We start from the raw sequence: 18,394 nt of genomic DNA, 5'->3' as shown, positions 1-18,394 counted from the left end.
ACCCGCCGCAGGGCCGAGCCAGCGGTTTGGAGGAGCCCAGGAAGAAAGAGGCCTGGTTCCTCACCGCGGGGCATTTGCAGTCCATGCTGGGGGACAGGACCCACAGTGGAAAGATGATTATTTCAAGACAGAAATGGTACCCACTCCCATGTAACATTTTAATACATTCATTTATCTATTCATTCAGCATCTGTTTCTTGAGTTTATAGTACTTCTCTCTTTTATATTCTAATGATATTTTCTAATACAAATAATATATGGTTATAGTAGAATATTCAAGCAATACAGACTTATTTGTCATGATCAAATCAGAAAGAACGTGAATGTTTGTTAATAACTCAATGATTGAATAAACTGTGGTCGATCCATCTATGGAATGTTTTTATAAATTAAGAATATCTCTTGTTCTGGACAGGGAACCAGGATGTATCATATAGAAGGAAGATCAAGATGCAAAGAAATGTTCATATTTTGATCTCCTTTTTGCAAAGACAACAGTGACTCCCTCCCCACAAAATGTTTGAATTTAAAAGGATAAAAGTGTAGATACAAAGCTGCCAATATTGGTCACCTTAAGGACATGTAGATTACCATTTTTTTCTTTATTTCTGTATTGAGGAAAACATGATAATTTTAAGCCAAAATGAAAATTTGGAAATTCAGAGCAGATTAAAGAGAAAAGTTACACATTGATTTCTGATTTCTGTTTTGTTAGGTATAGTGTATGAGTCTGTGTGTGTGTGAGTGTGTGTGTGTGTGTGTGTGTGTACGTGTATGTGTGTGTGAGAGAGAGAGGGAGAGAGACCTGGCCTTGATAATTAACTACAAATAGACTTTTCTTGACTGTCCACTATATTTATGTCACTTCAGGGCTTTTCTGGCAGGAGAGCTTTAACCCAAAGCCACCTAATACACCCCAATGGAGACCCTTCTGAGCAGGCTGGCATTTCACTTCCCCATGGGACCTGCCTGCTCTCCCTGTGGGAAGGGCTCATCGTAGCCCTCTCTGTACCTAAATGGTCAGAAGGCATTTCCTAAAGTGTAAAGCCATGGGAATAAAGGATGTTGCTCTCATGCCAGCCTGAGCCCGCCTTCAGGAGGAAGCAGAGCAGGGTTCTCTGCTTCCTCCTGATGAATCCTTCTACGTCATCTTAAAGAACCAACACGGCTTCCCTTCCAGGAAGACTGGATGCACTCACAGGAGGGAAGCAAGTCGCTGGTGGAGTCCAGCACACGGAATACGCTTTAATAAAATGCTGTGTGCATTTCTGCTCAACATTCACTTGTACCTCCGCGACATCCTTTCAGTGGCCTCAGGAAAAGTCGAGACCTTCATCCAGTTTTCTCTGTACCTCTTCTGAAGAATTATTCACTGAGTGACAGTGTCCTAATGGACATCACGACATGACATCAATGTGACACTTTCATCAGTCAAGCACAAAAGTAAACAGTTCCAAACAGTAAACAACGAAGCATAGCAAGGACTATGGAAAGAGAGGCTCAGAAGCCTTCACACAGGTAGTGGGATTTGAGCCACACCTTAAAGAGGTTAAAAATAAATGAGTAATTAAAGATGGATTGGTGTGTGTGTGTGTGTGTGTGTGTGTGTGTGTGTGTGTGTGTACTTAACAGCCAGCTTTAATAATCCTTCACAGAAGCTTTCAGACTTTAAAATGTCCTGTCATCCCACACAGAAGACACATCTAACAAACTCACCTAGTCCTATAGTCCAGGCCAGTTCTGTGTTTAGGCCAAAGGGATTTTGTTGAATTATACAGTAGATATATGGGTAAAGTTAGGAAACTGGTTTTTTCAATTAAAAATTGGATATGGGGGGGGGGGGGGTCAGCAGAAAGACTCCAACATCCAACATGTGGAAAAAATATGTGCATTTAATAAGATCTCCGAGGCAGCTCTTCAGCCTCTAAACCTATACGCTGAGAACCATTTCCCTGTGATACTTTGACACCATAGAAATGAAAGAGAAAAGTTATAGGCACCAGATCAATGTGTGCGATGTGAATTCCTTGGACACTCTTAAGTCAGGGTGTGCACTGGTGAACGGGCTGATGCAGCGGATTAGATCTATTCATGGCCACATTCAAGAGGCAGAGAAGGGTAGCCTCAAGTTATTTATTGACTCAGCATTCCACTCACCAGCTACTTTAATTACATGGCTATGACTATCCCATGATACCAAACGGCTGGAGAAAACTAAAAAGAAAATATCTAATATCCAGATGTTTAGCTTGTGGTCATGTAATCAAAACACCTGTGCACTAAACTAGTATTTTATCCAGATGTTTGATGACCTATAACCCTTTTTCCATATAGTTTGTTTCTTCCTATTAGCCAGTGTAAAGCTCAAATTAGATGAAAATTTCACTTTTCTCCAAGTTTAGGCTTTCATTAAACAAAAATAAAGGAATTATAAGAATCCATAATATGGCGGGTCATGTTTTCTGCTACAAATATGTGGGAGACTCTGGTTTCAGAATGATGGAGTAAAGACATACCCTCCCAACCACTTTCTCTAAAATTCACCAAGAAACATCAAAAAGAGCAGGTAACACAGATGCATATCCATCATTAGGAAACCAAGAGATGTCTGTACCCACAGTATTTGGAGACAGAACTGGAAAGAGGAATATCAAAGACTGAGCAGAGAGAACAAAGGTCAAACCTAGAACCCGCAAAGGGAGTTGGAGGAATACCTATGAAACGTGAGCTAATTTTCCATACAGAACCACAAAAGTGGGGAAAACTGGGCAGGGGGCAGCAAGATTAAATTAAAAATCTCCGTAAGGAGCAGTTAGACCCCTCCAGCTCTCCACCTTCTTCCAGCTCCCGAGCAGTCTGTTGACGTCTCTTCTCCCTCCAGAGACTGAGTTGAGCAAAGATGGAGGGGTTCCAACTGAAGCAAGAGAACTGAGGGAGTCTGTGTGCTAAACAGTGAAATCTCTGTTTCCTTTCTACTGCTCAGCCCCAGAACACCAACATCTAGACTGAAATAACAATAGAAGAGATTGGAGGGTGCTACCCCAGAGTAAATACTTGCAAACAGTGATATTTACAGGGCCTCGGTAAAAACACCAACTGGTCCCCCAATTTGTCACAGTGAAGATCACCAGTGTCTAAGGTCAACACAGGTAGGGACACAGAGCTTCTGGTCAGGTTAGCCTTTTGGTGCCTTACTTTCAAGAGGGAACACCCAGGGGATAACCTAAGGGCTAAGAGACACTCTAATACAACCATGATGAAAACAAACAGAATAAAGAACTCAGAGGAAACAAAGATGATGCAGGAAAGACAATGTAAAAAAACTTTAACATCATTAAAGATGTGAAAGAAGATATTGTATCAATGAAATCAGAACAAAATGATGTAAAAAAAATAATTAGAGAGTAAGTTCCTAGAAATTAAAAATATGTCAGAAATTTTTTTAATTCTATAGAATAATTAGAACATAAAGTCAAGTAAATCTCAATATAAAGTATAATAAAATAATAAGGAAATAGATAAAAGGAAAAAATAAGAAAAATGGATACTCAGTGCAACAGATCTGATATCTAATAGAAATTCTAGAAAATGAGAAATGAGGCAACAGGGGACAGGAAATTAGTAGAGGCATAAGAAAATTCCTCAGGAAATTTTGAGGAACATGACATTTCAAATTGAAAAGGCACCCCGATGTCTAGCACAGTATGTGAACAAAGATATAATGTGAAAATCTATAGCAAGACATCACCACAATTAAGAAATGAAGGGATAGATTGGCCATGAAAGAGTAATAAGGACTAGACTTGACAACCTGCAGTAAACAACAAGAAAGCTGGAAAAATGTACGAAACAACTGTTTTTCAGGCATTGAACAACAGGCAGCACAGGACAGTGATCCCAGAGAAAAGGGAATCAAATAAAGTGAGCCCTGCACTTTCCATTGGAGGCAGTTTCCATCCTGCAGCTGCAGCGACAGGGGACCTGAAGAGAACCAGGGAAGAAATGCAGGAAACAAAGATCAGACATCAGAGAAGCTTAGACAGCTGGAAGCTGTGAGGCAGAGTTCTCAAAAAAAGGTAGTTACACAGAAAAAAAGAGCTCCAGAAATTTGTACAGTCCCCTCTAATATTGCTGAGTACTGGACCAGGCATGTAGAAACAAGTACTCCAAAATGCTGGACAAAGAATGGCTGGGGCATCGTAAATGAAATATTCCCGGAGCTTACACAGACCTTACAACTGATCAAATTCCCAACAGGCAGAATGGAGAGGTCTTACTGAACATTCAGGTCATTTACACGTCTCTGGTAGGGCTGAACAATCCTTGGAGTGAAGGCTACTTTCTATACCTCTTAGAAAAATTAAAAACAGGTCTTAAAGGGATAAAGCTAAATTGCAAGTAAAACTATTTGCCTAAACAAAGCCAAAAACTCATTAAAGTAAGACCAAAAAAAAAAAAAAAAAAAAAGAATTCAGACATTCAGCAACATGAAACACACACTGTCTAAAATCTAATAAAAATTACTAAACATGCCAAGAAGTAAGAAAATTTGATCCATAATCAAGAAGAAAAGCAATAGGAATAGATACAAATAAAAAGCCAGAGATGATGGAACTAGCAGACAAAATTTTTTCAAAAGCTCTTATAATTGTGAACACATATTTAAAGGAAAATATGACCCTAATGAGGCAAAAAAAAAAAAAAAAAGGGAAGATATCAAAAAGAACCAAATGAAAATTCTAAGATAAAAACTACACCATCTGAAAGGAAGGTTTGACTGGATGAATCCAGAACCAGATCTTGGTTTCTAAATCCATTCTCCAGTAAAAGAAACCAGAGCTCCTTGGAGAAAATACAGATTCTAGGGCTGGGGCAGGGAGAATGCAAGATGAACCTGGGGCCAGAAAGCAAGAAAGTTCTCAAAAAGAACCCAAAAATGATGGAGGTATGTCAAAGGAACATAGGAGCCAACTGAAAGACCTATGTTGAAACAGTTTGAACCAAAAAAAGAAAAAAGAAGAAGTACTGGATTATAACCCAAAGCGTAGAATAAATATCTATGAGTCCATACTGATATAATTCAATAATAATTAATTAATTAATGCAAATACTCATATAGAAGAATTTCAAATAATTTTATGTAGGCCCAGCTCCCTCAAGTAGGTAGAGCGTAGCAACCCCCATCCCTTAAGTTTGGGATGCAGACAGTGAATTCTTTCCAAAGACTACAGTATGGAAATAGGGGCAAAGGTGACTTTACAGTGGAGAAACCTGACACACACTACCTTTGCCAAGTGATCAAAGTTAACATCATAAGTGATAAATCATGTTGACAGCATCAACCCCTAGCATGATGTAATGAGAATGACTCTGTGTTCCTCCTCTCAAAAACTCAGAACTCCAATGTGGTAGGCAGAATAATGGCCCCCAAAATATATTACCCCTGAATATATTACCTTATGGGAAAAGGGACTTTGCAGATGAGATTAAGGGTGTGGACCCTGAGATTCAGAGATTATCCTGGATTATCTGGGTGAACCCAGTCTAATCACATGAGTCCTTCAAAGTGGAGGTGTTTTACTGCTTTGTCACCAGAGACAGAGAGAGAGATGTGAGGATGGAGGCAGAGTCAGAAAGAATTGCTCAGTTTGTAGATGGATTAAGAGACCACCAGCCAAGGAACTGCAGGTGGCCTCTAGAGGCTGGAAAAGGCAAGGACACTGAATCCCCCAGAACTTTCAGAAAGGAACACAGCCCTGCTGACACTTTGATTCTGGCCCAGTGAGACTCTTGCAACTTCCAACCTACAGATTTGTAAGAAATAAATTTGCGTTGTGTTGTTTAAGCCACTAAGTTTGTAGCAATTTGTTACTGCAACAATAAAGAACTAACACATTCAGTCTAACCATGAGGAAAACATCAGACCAACCCAAACTGAGGACATTCTGCAAAATACCTCCTCGAAACTGTCAAACTCATCCAAAACAAAAAAGCATGAGAAACTGACACAGGCTCCTAGAGAAGCCTAAGGAGGCATGATAGCTACAAGCCTAATGTGGCATCCTAGATGTGAAAAAGGACACTGAGTAAAAACTAAGGAAATCTGAATAAAATATGGACTTTAGTTAATAGTAACGTATCAGGGTTAGTATATCATTAGCTGTAGCAAATGCACTGCAGTACTGTAAAAGGTTGGCAACAGGGGAAACTCAGTGAGGAGTATACACAAACTCTCTGTATTATCTTTGTAATTTTTTCTGTAAATCTACGACTCTTCTAAAATAAAAAGTTGTTTAAAAAAATTCACTGGGTAAGATTCGCAGCAGATTAGGTACGAAGGGAATATGAAGAAATAGTAACACAATCTATCCACAATGAAGCATAGATTTATTTTTTTAAAAAAAGACAGAGAAAAAAAAAAAAACAGAGACTGAGTGACCCTGTGGGATAATGCAAAGCAATCTGACCTATATATAAATAACTGAAATCCCAGAGAGAGGGGAAAGAGGAGAGGGGAGGCCAGAAAAAAAATCTTTGAAGAAATAATGACCAAAAATTTTCTGAGTTTGAAGAAACCTATAGATGCAAGAAGCTCAACAAACCTTAAGCAGGACAAACAAACAATAAAACACAGCGAGGCAAATCATAAGCACATTTCTGAAAACACATGATAAAGAGAAAAACCTTAAGAGCAACTGGAGAAGAGAAAGATATTATACAAAAAGGAACACAAACAAAGATGGCAGCAGACTTCTTGACAGTTAAGAATCCGGAAATGAAATCATTCTGGGTCATCTTGGTGGGCCCTCAATCCAAAGACAAGTGTCCTTACAGAAGTCAGAAGAGGAGAAGATAACCCCACTAAAGACAAGCTCATGTGAAGACAAAGGCAGAGCATACAGTGATGGCGCAGCAAGCCAAGGGATGCTTGGGGCCACCAGAAACTAGACGAGGCAGGGAAGGACTCTCCCCAGAGCCTTCGGAGGCCAAGAACTGTGGTCAGATTTATGCTTTTGCAGTATATACAATATCAGTAAGTACTGACTAACCACCTCTACCTTTCTAAGTTCACAGTCAAGTAGGTATAAACTCTTTAACCCTACAACTGTCTACTGAACACCTAGATTCTGGGCTGGTTAGATTTTTATCATCTCTCATCTCAACCTCATGGTCTTATGTGGTCCCATATGGGGTCCAGGGTGATTCATCTCCTTTTTCAAGTTGATAATTTGCCAATATCCAGCCAATTCCTGACTTCGGTGTTTCGTACATTTTAATTCTGATTCAGTGCCAAGTGAGATCAAGAGATTGGGAGAATATGGAACGGCACATGAAGACTAGTTCTTTATTAATTCTGGCAAAGTTACCAAGTAAGTTTGTTATTTTTTTTTTCTCCCTATAGCTAAGGATAATTTTTAAAAATCTTTTTTGATGTATTAATTCTTTTTTTCCAGTTTTATTGAGAAATAATTGACATACATCACTGTATAACTTTAAGGTGTACAATATGATGGTTTGATTTATGTATTAATGCTTTTAATGAAGACCACTAAATAGATGAAAACTAAATGTGTTTTCAGAGTACCAATAATGCCAATGATCTTGATAAATCTTAATCAGTAGAAAAACTTTAGCTATTTCATGTGGTTCAACAAGAATATGAATACACACATACACACATATCCTCTCACAGAGTCATTAACACGACTTGAGCATGTGTCTTCTCACTTTGAATGATATTATCCACTCTGGACCTACATGTACCAGACTGTTACTAAAACATACCACACTCCTGCCTAAAGTGTGCAGAGGCATTTCCCATAGCAATTAGAATAAAATCCACACTCACTTCAGTGGCCTACAAAACCCCTGCATGTGGTCTGGCCCGTGCCTACCTCTCCCTCTCTCAATCCATCTGGGATTCCCCTCTCTCACCCCAACTCATTTGCCATGCTTTAGTCCAGGGGTCAGCAAACTACAGTCCACGGGCAAAATCCAGCCGACAGGCCCTGAGCTGAGAATGGCTTTTACATTTTTAAACGGTTGGGGAAAACATCAAAAGAAGAACATTATTTTGTGACATGTGAAAATGATAGACAGCTCAATTATCAGATGTCCAGTGTCCAGAAATCAAGTTTTCTTGGGACCCAGCCATGCTCATTCGTGTGTGCACTGTCCAGAGCGGCTTTTGTGCTACAAGAGCAGAGGAGTTGCAACCGAGACCAAGTGGCCCTAAAAGCCTGAAATATTTACTAGCTGGCCCTTTGCAAGAAAAGTTTGTTGAACCCTGCTTTCATCACACTGGTCTCCTTCCTGTGTCTAAAACTTGCCCTGTTCATTCTCTCCTCAGGGCTTTCCATTTCCTGTTCTCTCTTCCTAGAACGTTCTTCTGCAGCTCTTTGCATGGCTGCTTTGTTCCGTAAGGTCTCACTTAACATGGACAAAACCAGTAGGAGGGCATAGACTCTCAGACTGTATCTTTTACCTATAAAAGGATCCCTGGAGAGAGATTGGATCCAAGGCTCTTTCTTTCCTTTCTGGCAGCAGCAAGGAAATGAGAAGCTTTCTGGAGGCCAGGGTGGGCTCTGACCCCCACTGACCTGGCGATTCCTCCTGCATTCGGTGCAAATCAATGTTCCTTACCTGCGCACCAGGAGACTAGGAAGCTGGAGGAAGAGACGGTGTGCTCCATCCACCTCCCAGACTCAACGCAATTCAAGGCGGCTTTGTGGTCATTTCAGCCACAGCTCTGTTGTCATTTGACAGCCGGCGAAACAGTATGCGCAGTCCAGAATTCTTGTTTTTTTGTGAATGGGGGAAGGAGAACGAGGTTTTCTTTCATCATGGCTCACTGGTCCACAGAAGTCAGTCACCCTCTGGATAAAAGGGACATGAATTTGGTCTGTAGTGGATTCAAAGTGCACTAATCTTAGACCAGAAGACCCCCTCTCTCCAAATCAGCTGCAGGACCATGGACAGTCACTTACCCACATGGAGCCGGGATCCTCTTCTGTAAAATACCAACTTGTCTAACCCTCTTAGAGATTCTTAAAGGCCCAATGAGAACATTTGTAAAACTGCCTTGTAAACTGACCTAAAGGAATATAAAGTCTTCCACCTAGCCTCTCTTAATGCCGTGAAACGAGAACACCAAACTCCACCTAACAAACACTGCTGCGATAACCCCCACAATTAAGCCTATTTAGTTAAACGGGTATGTCCTTAAATGTGTTATTTTGTTCTTAAAATATATAAAGAAAAGATGTGTATAAGGTTTTAAGGGATGTCGGCTGAAGATGCCGATACCCTCTGTGAGAGGCAGGGGGCGGTCTGTCTGAGGCAGCGATGAGAAAGGGAGATTCTGGAAAAGAAAGCTGCACAGGTAGCAGATGGAGGCTGCGCAGGGAGAGAGGAGCATCACACCGTCCTCCCACATTTATGTGGCAGTTTTCATTTAGAAACAATATACTTCCCATTAGTATCTGCAAATTTCAAACTCCTAATTTATCCCTTCCCATCCACTTCTCCCCTGGTAACCATAAATTTGCTTTCTGTGTCTGTGAGTCTGTTTCTGCAGATACTGACTGGTATATATAAAACAGATAAACAAGTTTATACTGTATATAAAGCTCAGGGAACTATATTCAATATCGTGTAGTAGCTTACAGTGAAAAAGATTATGAAAATAAATATATATATGTTGATGTATGACTGAAGCATTGTGCTGTACGCCAGAAATTGACACATTATAAACTGAGTATACTTCAATTTTTAAAGAAGTATATATATATATATATATTTCCCAAAGCAGTTCAGCGGGAATGGGGTTCGGAATAGGAGTGGTTTTCGTGTAACTGAGTGTTTGGAATTTCACGGGGAGCATTCTGACAGAGGCTACTGGGGGGATGTTGAACTGTGATTTATGGGGAAATGCAGTAAATCCGTAGAGAGTGAGGACAATGCTGAGCTCTGGCTGTTTTAACATAAGCTAGTAGGGCCTTGAGGCTTGTGCGAGGGCCATGGCCCTGGAGTCGGGAGACAGGCCGGGGCCCAAGCCGACGCTCGGACAGACTCTGGCCACGAGAAGCTGCTCTCCAGGAGCTCGTCTTCTCCGGGCCGTCGTGAGGAGCAGAGATAGTGCACGTGGAGCCACTCGCTCTGTGCCCTGCCCCGGAGAAGCAGTAATTCCTGTGCCAACCTGCCGGACCAGTCACTGCTGAGACACATGCTTCATTAAAGCATAGACCTTCACTAGGCTGCGAAGATACCCGTGTGAAAGCACAGCTGACAGCAGAAATGGACAAATCCCGCCTGGGGCACCGGGAGGGGATTCAGGACGAGCGCACTACAGGAACAGAGAGAACCATCTGCTTCCGCAGGTGCCAGGGTGGCAGGGAGGGTCCTCACTCGGCTGAGGTGTAGAGTGAGTCTGGGGTCTGCCTCAGACAATTCGTGCAAGGCCAGAGCCACAGGAGTTGTTCAGAATGGGACCCAGGGCCCAGGGAAAGGACTCTAGTTGAAATGAGCATTAGGTTGTACAGGGAAGAAGAGGAAGCAGAAAGTAGGCCACGACTCAGGAAAGGCCCGAGCAGGTGGTGTAAACACCTACACGGCTGATGTGGAATCTGGAACCGGGGCGTGGCAGGGGACTCTTTTTGCCACTGCCACTGCAGAACTAGCTGACCATGCAAGGCCAGTAACCTTTATTACCCATCCCCACCCACTCAGACCTGGCCTCACCTTCCTGGATGGATCCTTGCCCAGCTGCCTGTCACACCCCAGTGGCATCCACAGCTTTGCTCTTCGCCTCACCTGCAAAGAACAAGAAAACAAAGACATGAGCAGAAGTTGGGCCATACAAGGCCACTCACCCTGGCCAGCAGCTATAGGTGAGCAAGGACATTCCCAGCCCCTAGCAATCTGGAAGATGCCCTTAGTACCGGTGGAAGGGCAATTCCACATGGCAAGGGCCAACCCTCCTCCCACTTACAAAGTGATCTCTCAGCACAGCTCTTCTACAGCTATTCACCAAGCACCTCCAGAGCTTGAGGCTTGGACGGGGTGAGAGCCCAACACAGGTTCTGATGAGAGTCAGACCCGGGTTCTGGTTTGTACTCGCTTTCCTCCACCTCACGTCCATCTCCCTGCCTGACCGTCAGCACCAGCCGGTGGACGGGATCACCACGCAATCATTCAATACTACAGCCAATGTACAAAAGACGAAAGGCAGTTTAGGATTACTGACAATTAAGGAATAAAGCAATGGGGTGTGTGAAAGATGAATCTTCGATATTTTTCAGACTTGTGTCATCTTTCATATACAGTTGGACTTTGTGAATTTCCAAGAAGAAAACAGAGCATGTAGCGTTTCTCAAACTTTATTGTACTGCGGCAAATGATACAGGCTGAATTACCTCCCCCTCAAAATTCAAATGTTGAAGTCCCTCAGAACATGACTGTATTTGGAGACAGGACCTTTAAAGAGGTAATTAAGTTAAAGTGGAGTCTTCAGAGTAGGCCCTGATCCAATGACTGGTGTCTTTATAAGAGAAGGAGATTAGGATGACAGAGACACCAACAGGTGCAGGCACGGAGAGATGACCATCTGAACGCACAGCAGGAAGGCAGCCGTCTGCAAGCCAAGGGGAGAGGCCTCAGAAGAAACCAACCTTGCCGACATCTTGATCTCAGACCTCCAGCTTCAGAACCATGAGAAAATAAATTTCTGTTGCTTAAGCCACCTCGTCTGTGGCACTTTGTTGTGGCTGTCCTAGCAAACGAATGCAGAAAACCGATTAACATCTTAGTTTGGCATACACAAGAATAGCATTAATAATCATTTTTGATAATTTTATTCAAATTTATTCTGGACATTTATTCATTTTCATTTGTTAGATATCTAATATCAATGATTTATTAAATACTAACTTTTTCCTACCTTTGCCTGAGTTCTTTGCACTTGATCTACACACATCCTCAAATATTTGGCCAGTCTGCCATTACAGATGGACAAACACTGTACATTCTCGGGCTGTGCTCCTAATCCCTTGCCGGCAGCTTTGAGATTTTGCAGTTGTGTATGATGTCAGTGTAGCTGAGCTGGAACTACGCATCCCACAAAACCTGAGCAACATTTGGAAGGCAGCAGTGGGACGGCAGCCACGTTTGTCGGAAGCCAGAAGGTTGGTGCGGGGTCAGATGCTATGTCAGCTCAAACACAAGGCAGTGCCTCTGCGGGCAACAGCTTGGCCTCCAGTTCCTCCAACTGCTTCTTCAGCATCTCTGAATCCTAAAGGACTGTGTGTAACTCCATTACAAAGGGCACCAGCTCTTCTGCAGATCATCTTCGTCATCAAATTGGAGGACTGGTGGCATGAGAGATGGAGGTGGGACACATGGGTTCCAGCTCATCCACCAGGCAGGTTCTGGGGTGTGCCTGCTGTCTTCACGTGTCCAGCTCACATGCAACCTCCCCGCATGAAGCTGGTCCATCCTGCTGACTTCAGGCCCAAGTCCTGACTCAGGGAATGTGGACTGCACAGAGAGCATAACCAGCTCCCGTCATCAGGCATGTTCTAACCCCCACAGTAAGTTCCTTGTTTACCTCGGAGTGGTTTTGCTCCTCTGATCAAACTCTAACTGATACAGATTCTGGAACCAGAGTGGGGGTAATAAAAACCTAAAACTCGTGCACTGTCTTTGGGGCTGGCCTTGAAGGTCTGTTAGTGAAGACTAAAATAAATATGAGGAAAATGTCATTGGAATCTGGAAGAAAGGAGGCTTTTTTATATTGTGGTGGGAAGTTTAGCAACACTGATACCCATGATAACTCAGGAAATAGAAAACGTACCAATGAACTGTGTGATCTAGCCAATGGAATGTTCAAGCACAGTGCTGGAAGTGCCACCTGGCCTCTTCCAGCTGCCTACCATAAAATGAGAGTGTATGAACATAAGCTAAAGAACAAACACTTAAATATAAAGGTGACAGGTCTTGCTCAGTTTGAAAATAAAATGGTTTCTCATTCCCAGGTGACAGAAACATCTAAAGTTAAGAAATGGCTTATGGATCTGGTTCCAGTCAAGATAGAGTGAGCAGATCCCACAATCTCTCTCCCACTGAATTCATCTAAAAACTCTAGACAGAATACATAGGGAAACTAATGAAGACTGAAAGGAAATAGTAGCAGGTAGACTGGAAAGGGAAGTCGAAACTCCAAGAAAGTCCAATAAGATAGTGAGCGTCCTGGGGTTTTTTCCCTTCCACATCTCTTGTCATAGATGCAGGAAAAGTCTGGAACTCAGAACTGCTTAAGTTGCACAGACAGGAAAAAGTCCAAGAGAAACTCTCTCTGATCAAAGCAAAGGACAGAGAGAGTCATGAGGGAAATCCTCTGTGTTGGTTCCTCCCAAACTGTCCTGATGCCATAAAGCATTGAGACTTGGGGGTCTTGGGGAGGGGATGAGTGTATTTTGCAGGCAGAAGGGGTGTTAAGTCAGCTGGCAGAGGGCAGACTCTGGCAGACCATATCACCCAAAGATGGCCGTAACAGTATCTCCCTTCCCACATGCTCTTTTAACAATGCAATCTTGTCATCTCCCATCAAGAGGTGGAGTCTACATCTCTTCCCCTTGAACCTTCGTGACCTTCGTGACTACCTCAACCAACAGAGTATAGAGAAGTGATACTATGTAATTTCCAAGACTAGATCATAAAAGGCAATGCAGTATCCTCCTAGATTTTTCTCTGGAAAAATGTTTTTGGAGCCTAGCTGCCATGCTGTACACAAGCCCAGATCACATGGAGAAGTCACATGGAGGTGTTCTGACTGACAGCCCCAACTGAAGTCCTAGCTGACAGCCAGTATGAACCCCAGATTCTAACCCCAGCCCCCCTATCTGACTGCAACCACATAAGAGACCTAATTAACCCCCCACAAAACGAATCAACCCCACAATTCTGAGAGGTAATAATAGTGAATGGTTTGTGTTGTTTTATGGCACTGAGGTTGGGGTGGTTTGTTACACGATAAGAGGTAACTAGAACCAGAATCATAAAAATAGCTCTTTCAGTATCTTATTCATTAGCTCTTAGACTTTCTCCAAATCTATCATCCTACCTACCACTTGGAGCCACCAGCCCCACATCTTGGTTGCTAACATTTCCCCACCCCCACTGTTCTCACACTGTGGTTGCATTTCTCATCTTGGTCTTTAGTAAGACCACTGACTTCCTCATTGGCTAGGAAACCCTGCTCCTCGGACACTGAAACTAGGAACTGCCTCCATGATCCACCCCTAGTAACCTCACCCATCAGATGTGGAATCAGCAAAGTAGGAAGGAGGGCCTGTCATGAGGTGGGAATGATAAGCCTCCACAGATTAGAAGCTTAGCAACCCCTTGTGAATGTGGGGAAGAATAATGAATGTAATTATTATCATGGAAATAAAGAAATGGTATAGAGAAATACAGACTAAGTAAAAAGTGGAAGAGAGAAAATGAGGAAAGGAGAAAGGAGGAAATTTAAGGGGAATGTGCCAAAAATGAAAAAAAACAGATTCAGGTTCAGAGAAATAGGAAAGGAAGAGATAACAATCATAAGGTGAGAAAAAGAAATTGAGGAGAAAGAAGATCAAGTATCGGGGCAGGAAATAGCTCAAGTGGTAGAGCACATGCTAGCATGCACAAGGTCCTGGGTTCGATCCCCAGTACCTCCTCCAAAGGTAAATAAATAAACCTAATTACCTCACCCCCCCAAAATAAAATATTAAATAAATAAACTGAATAATTTTTTTAAAAAAGATCAAGTATGGTCCCTCATACTCGAGAGGTTTGCCAAAAACACCTGCGGAAGGCGTGCAAACATGAGCAGACTTGAGCTAAGGGGCTGTGCAAAAAAATGCACTAGCACTTTATTGTATGTAATCTACACTTCATTTAAAAAGTAAACAACAAGAAAAAATGTACTAACTGGACTGATCTTCCATCTCTGCTGTCAGAACAGTGGCATTCAAGTAAGTTATTATGTATTAACAATGCAAAGTTAGGAGATTTGGAGATGGGACTTAAAATTTCGAGTATTACTACTGGAAAAGACTTTATAAGGATGACTCTGCTTTCTATGGTACATACAAAAAGATTGCTAGAATGTATCAAATGATTGAAGTTGGCTTCCTTACCATCTGTTAGGATGTTAATCATGAAGGAAAAAAGCCTATTATACCATTCAATAAATCATGCTGAAAGAAGACAGTAGTCATGATAAATGTAGAAGTAAGCAACAACAAAATAGGCAATACTGTGTATATTGCTATAGAACATGCCCTTCCTTTACATAAAGACACCAAACAAAAGAAGCATGTTCCTTCTGAACAGCAGCCCTTATGCACTAAACCATCATTATATAATAGAGAACAGAGGGAGGTTGTGACCTGCATCTCTAGTTTTGGATGAGAAGAAATTATTCTACTGATCAGAGATAGATCACAGGAAGAGGAGATAACTGAATCTAGTTTTATTCCTGGTAGTGCCCTGGTTTGAGAGGGCTGGTGACATAGCATTCCAGCCAGTGTATTTAGGCAAATGTTACAGGTGGGGCCGAAATACTGAGTCCCTCATCCCTTGGGGTGGCCACATGCAGCTCCATGCGTTTATCCCAGCATGCAATATACAGATATAATTTTCTATCATTATCATTCTCAACACGTGTCCAGTGAGATGAAGAAGGTTGGAGGCTGGGCTGTGGTTGAAATAATTCTTAATTTACAAGGTTTTCACGTAGCTAACAAAAATCTGAGCATAATCTACCTTGATTCCAACCAGTTAAGGAGAAGGGGAATCCACTTCAAACTATCTTACTTTTTCCTTGGGACATTCCCCTCACCAACCCATGCTCTGCTCCCGAGTTTACACAGAGAGAAGTAAAGTAGGACGAGGGTAATGGAGTAAAGGTCCAGTTGTCACTGATCAGCTTAGCGGCCTTGGGAAAATTACAAAGATAATAAGGTGAAATCCCTTCAGTGTATAGATGAGGAAACCTAGACCGAGGTTAAATAGCTTGAAATTTCAAAGGTGTGGCTAGTGGTAACACCAAGACAAGAACCCCTATTCTCTCCAGTCCTGGTATAGGGCTGCATCTGCCCTTGAACCAGACTACTGCCCTACATGCCACAAGTAACTTAATCATTTAAATAAAAGAAAAAAGCATTACATCCACTGTCACTATGGGAGATCGTCAGAGCTGTGATCCAAGAAGACTGACTGTCCACCAGACAGGATGGTCAGAATGGACAGAGAGCCTTGGCATGCTCGTCACACGTCTTGATCAGGGTTCTGCTTCGCTGATCCAGAACCACTGGAATTGGTTGCATCATGGGAGGACAGACTCACACCTGCTGTCCTCAAAGACCTGAAATCTAAACCAGAATGCTAAGTTATTACTTTATAAGGAGGACTAGATCTCTCCGAAGACTATTTACTCCAATCTCAGCAGCCCCTTCCATTGTTCTAGGTCCCTTATAGGCTGCGTGATGAGCATGAAATCAGAGCATAGGGATTCCCAGGCCCCACAGTTGCTGATGAAGCATCCTGTCCCATAATAGAGGATTTCAGTGGCTGCCAGTTACTTTCTTCCTCCCACCCCTCAACTGCCAAATTCCTGCTGTGTTCAGCCAGCCCCGTCCTGTTAACAGTCATTCTTCCCTAGATAAAGCAAACACAACTGATTCATATTCCTCCAGGTTAATAATACCTATTATCTTCAGCCTCAGGTAAGTTAATACCGATGTCCTGATATAACACATTGATTACCTTAGGGCATCTCTGTCTCCTTAGTCAATAATTTACTGACTTCACTCATTATCTTTTGATACTTCCTCATTTAGTCCCAGAGGTTAACTTTATCTCAAACTTGTGAGGGTCTTATTGTTACTCCATGTTCTAACTACAATATCTGCTAAGAGCAATGCCTGGTGACTAGCTTGGGTGCCAAAGAATTCTTATGCGCCATCTTTTGAGAAATCATGACGTGTCGCACATAGGACAGCTGCTCGTTGGATACCTCCACCTTACGGTACATGGGGCTGACTTTGCTGCACTGAACCACACTTTTGCATAACTTCTCTAGTTAGTCTCATCCCCTCTAGTCCATTTTCCATTTCATTCTTTTCTTGTTTAATCTTCCAGCTACCTTTGCCTCTATACTTAGACCAAGGCACTCACACACACAAGTATTAGCTGTACTGGCAAACAGCCTCAGTTCCTTCCGGAAAGCAGCAAAGATTAAATCCTTACTTTGGGTGCAGAGTGTCACGGCCAGCTCTCTTAAAGCCTCAGTTCCCTCACCTGCAAAACGCTGACAGTCTCTCCTGCCACCTATTTTTCTTCACAAGATGGCTGAGCGATTCAAATAAGATAACGTAGGTAAGGTCATTTTGTAAAAGGATCGGCAAGCCACACGAAGGTAAGGAAAACATGCAGATCATTTGCAACAAAAATAATTAGGCATTCATGTTCTTTCATTTAAATATGGCTTTGTTCCTTTTTTGCATCTAATTAAATCAAGAGAAATGTCAGGTATGATTCTTAGGGACCAAGATTATGTTTTTGCCCGGCAAGAAAAATAGGCCCTCGAGTGCCTTGGGGATATAGTTAGTTTGGTTTTTCTATGCTTTCGGATTAAAGCCCTATCTGGAATTCTCATGGCTTTTTATCCTTCTAACCATTTTGATGCTAATGTAAGAAAGTTCAGCAGGGATGAATATTCTAAATATATATGACTTTATTTAATGAGTGTCTTCATTAATAGTTATGGTTCGTCACGTGACCGTACTTTTCAAAAGCAAGAGTAGGTGGATGGCAAGCAAACCCTTGTGCCTGCTTGGAGAAAAGAAATGTGGCAATCCAAATAAGTAATTAGAGATTGCACAGGGAACAATTGTGGGATGCCGACAAATGCACCCTGCCTCACAGCGGGAGGGCTCGGTCCTGGTGTGTAACATTTCAAAGGCGCTTTTCCGTGGGAACCATTTCTCCCTCCTGCACAGATGCTTTTACAGCCGCTGTCAGGTGTAGCGATTTCATTTTAAATACAGAATGTTCTCCAGCCCCTGTAATAACCTGCAGCTGTTGGACCACTTGGTGCAAGAGGCTGAATGTTGTGCATTGTCCCTGGAGCTGCTTCAGACCAAAGCAAAATATTTTTCCGCTTCCAAGAATCAGTGAAGGGCCACCTATCAGTGGAATTTAAAGTATTTCTCCAATTAAGCTCCAGACCTACAGAGTCAGTTTTGAATGCGAGAAGAAAGGGAGAGCAATTCAGCAAGAGCTCCTCTAAGAAGAGCTGTTCTGGAGATGACAGAGTTCTCTGTTTGGAGCAGCCTTCAGCCCTCTTTCT

General features: G+C 42.3%; 1 protein-coding gene across 1 annotated transcript in view; it reads right to left on the bottom strand.

Annotated features, from left to right (window-relative positions):
* Positions 1-18,394, bottom strand: part of IRF2 (interferon regulatory factor 2) — a 125,634-nt gene that overhangs the window by 86,779 nt on the left and 20,461 nt on the right. The window contains exons 3-5 of the mRNA XM_014561676.2: positions 11,670-11,770; positions 10,741-10,812; positions 8,644-8,876 (exon numbers count right to left, since the gene is read on the bottom strand). The gene's annotated coding sequence lies outside the window, so the exon portion shown is untranslated. The remainder of the gene's footprint in view (positions 1-8,643; positions 8,877-10,740; positions 10,813-11,669; positions 11,771-18,394) is intronic.

The sequence above is a fragment of the Camelus ferus genome, chromosome 26, assembly GCF_009834535.1.
Source record: "Camelus ferus isolate YT-003-E chromosome 26, BCGSAC_Cfer_1.0, whole genome shotgun sequence".
Classification (NCBI taxonomy): Eukaryota; Metazoa; Chordata; class Mammalia; order Artiodactyla; family Camelidae; genus Camelus; species Camelus ferus.
This window is presented reverse-complemented; position numbering and strand designations above follow the sequence as displayed.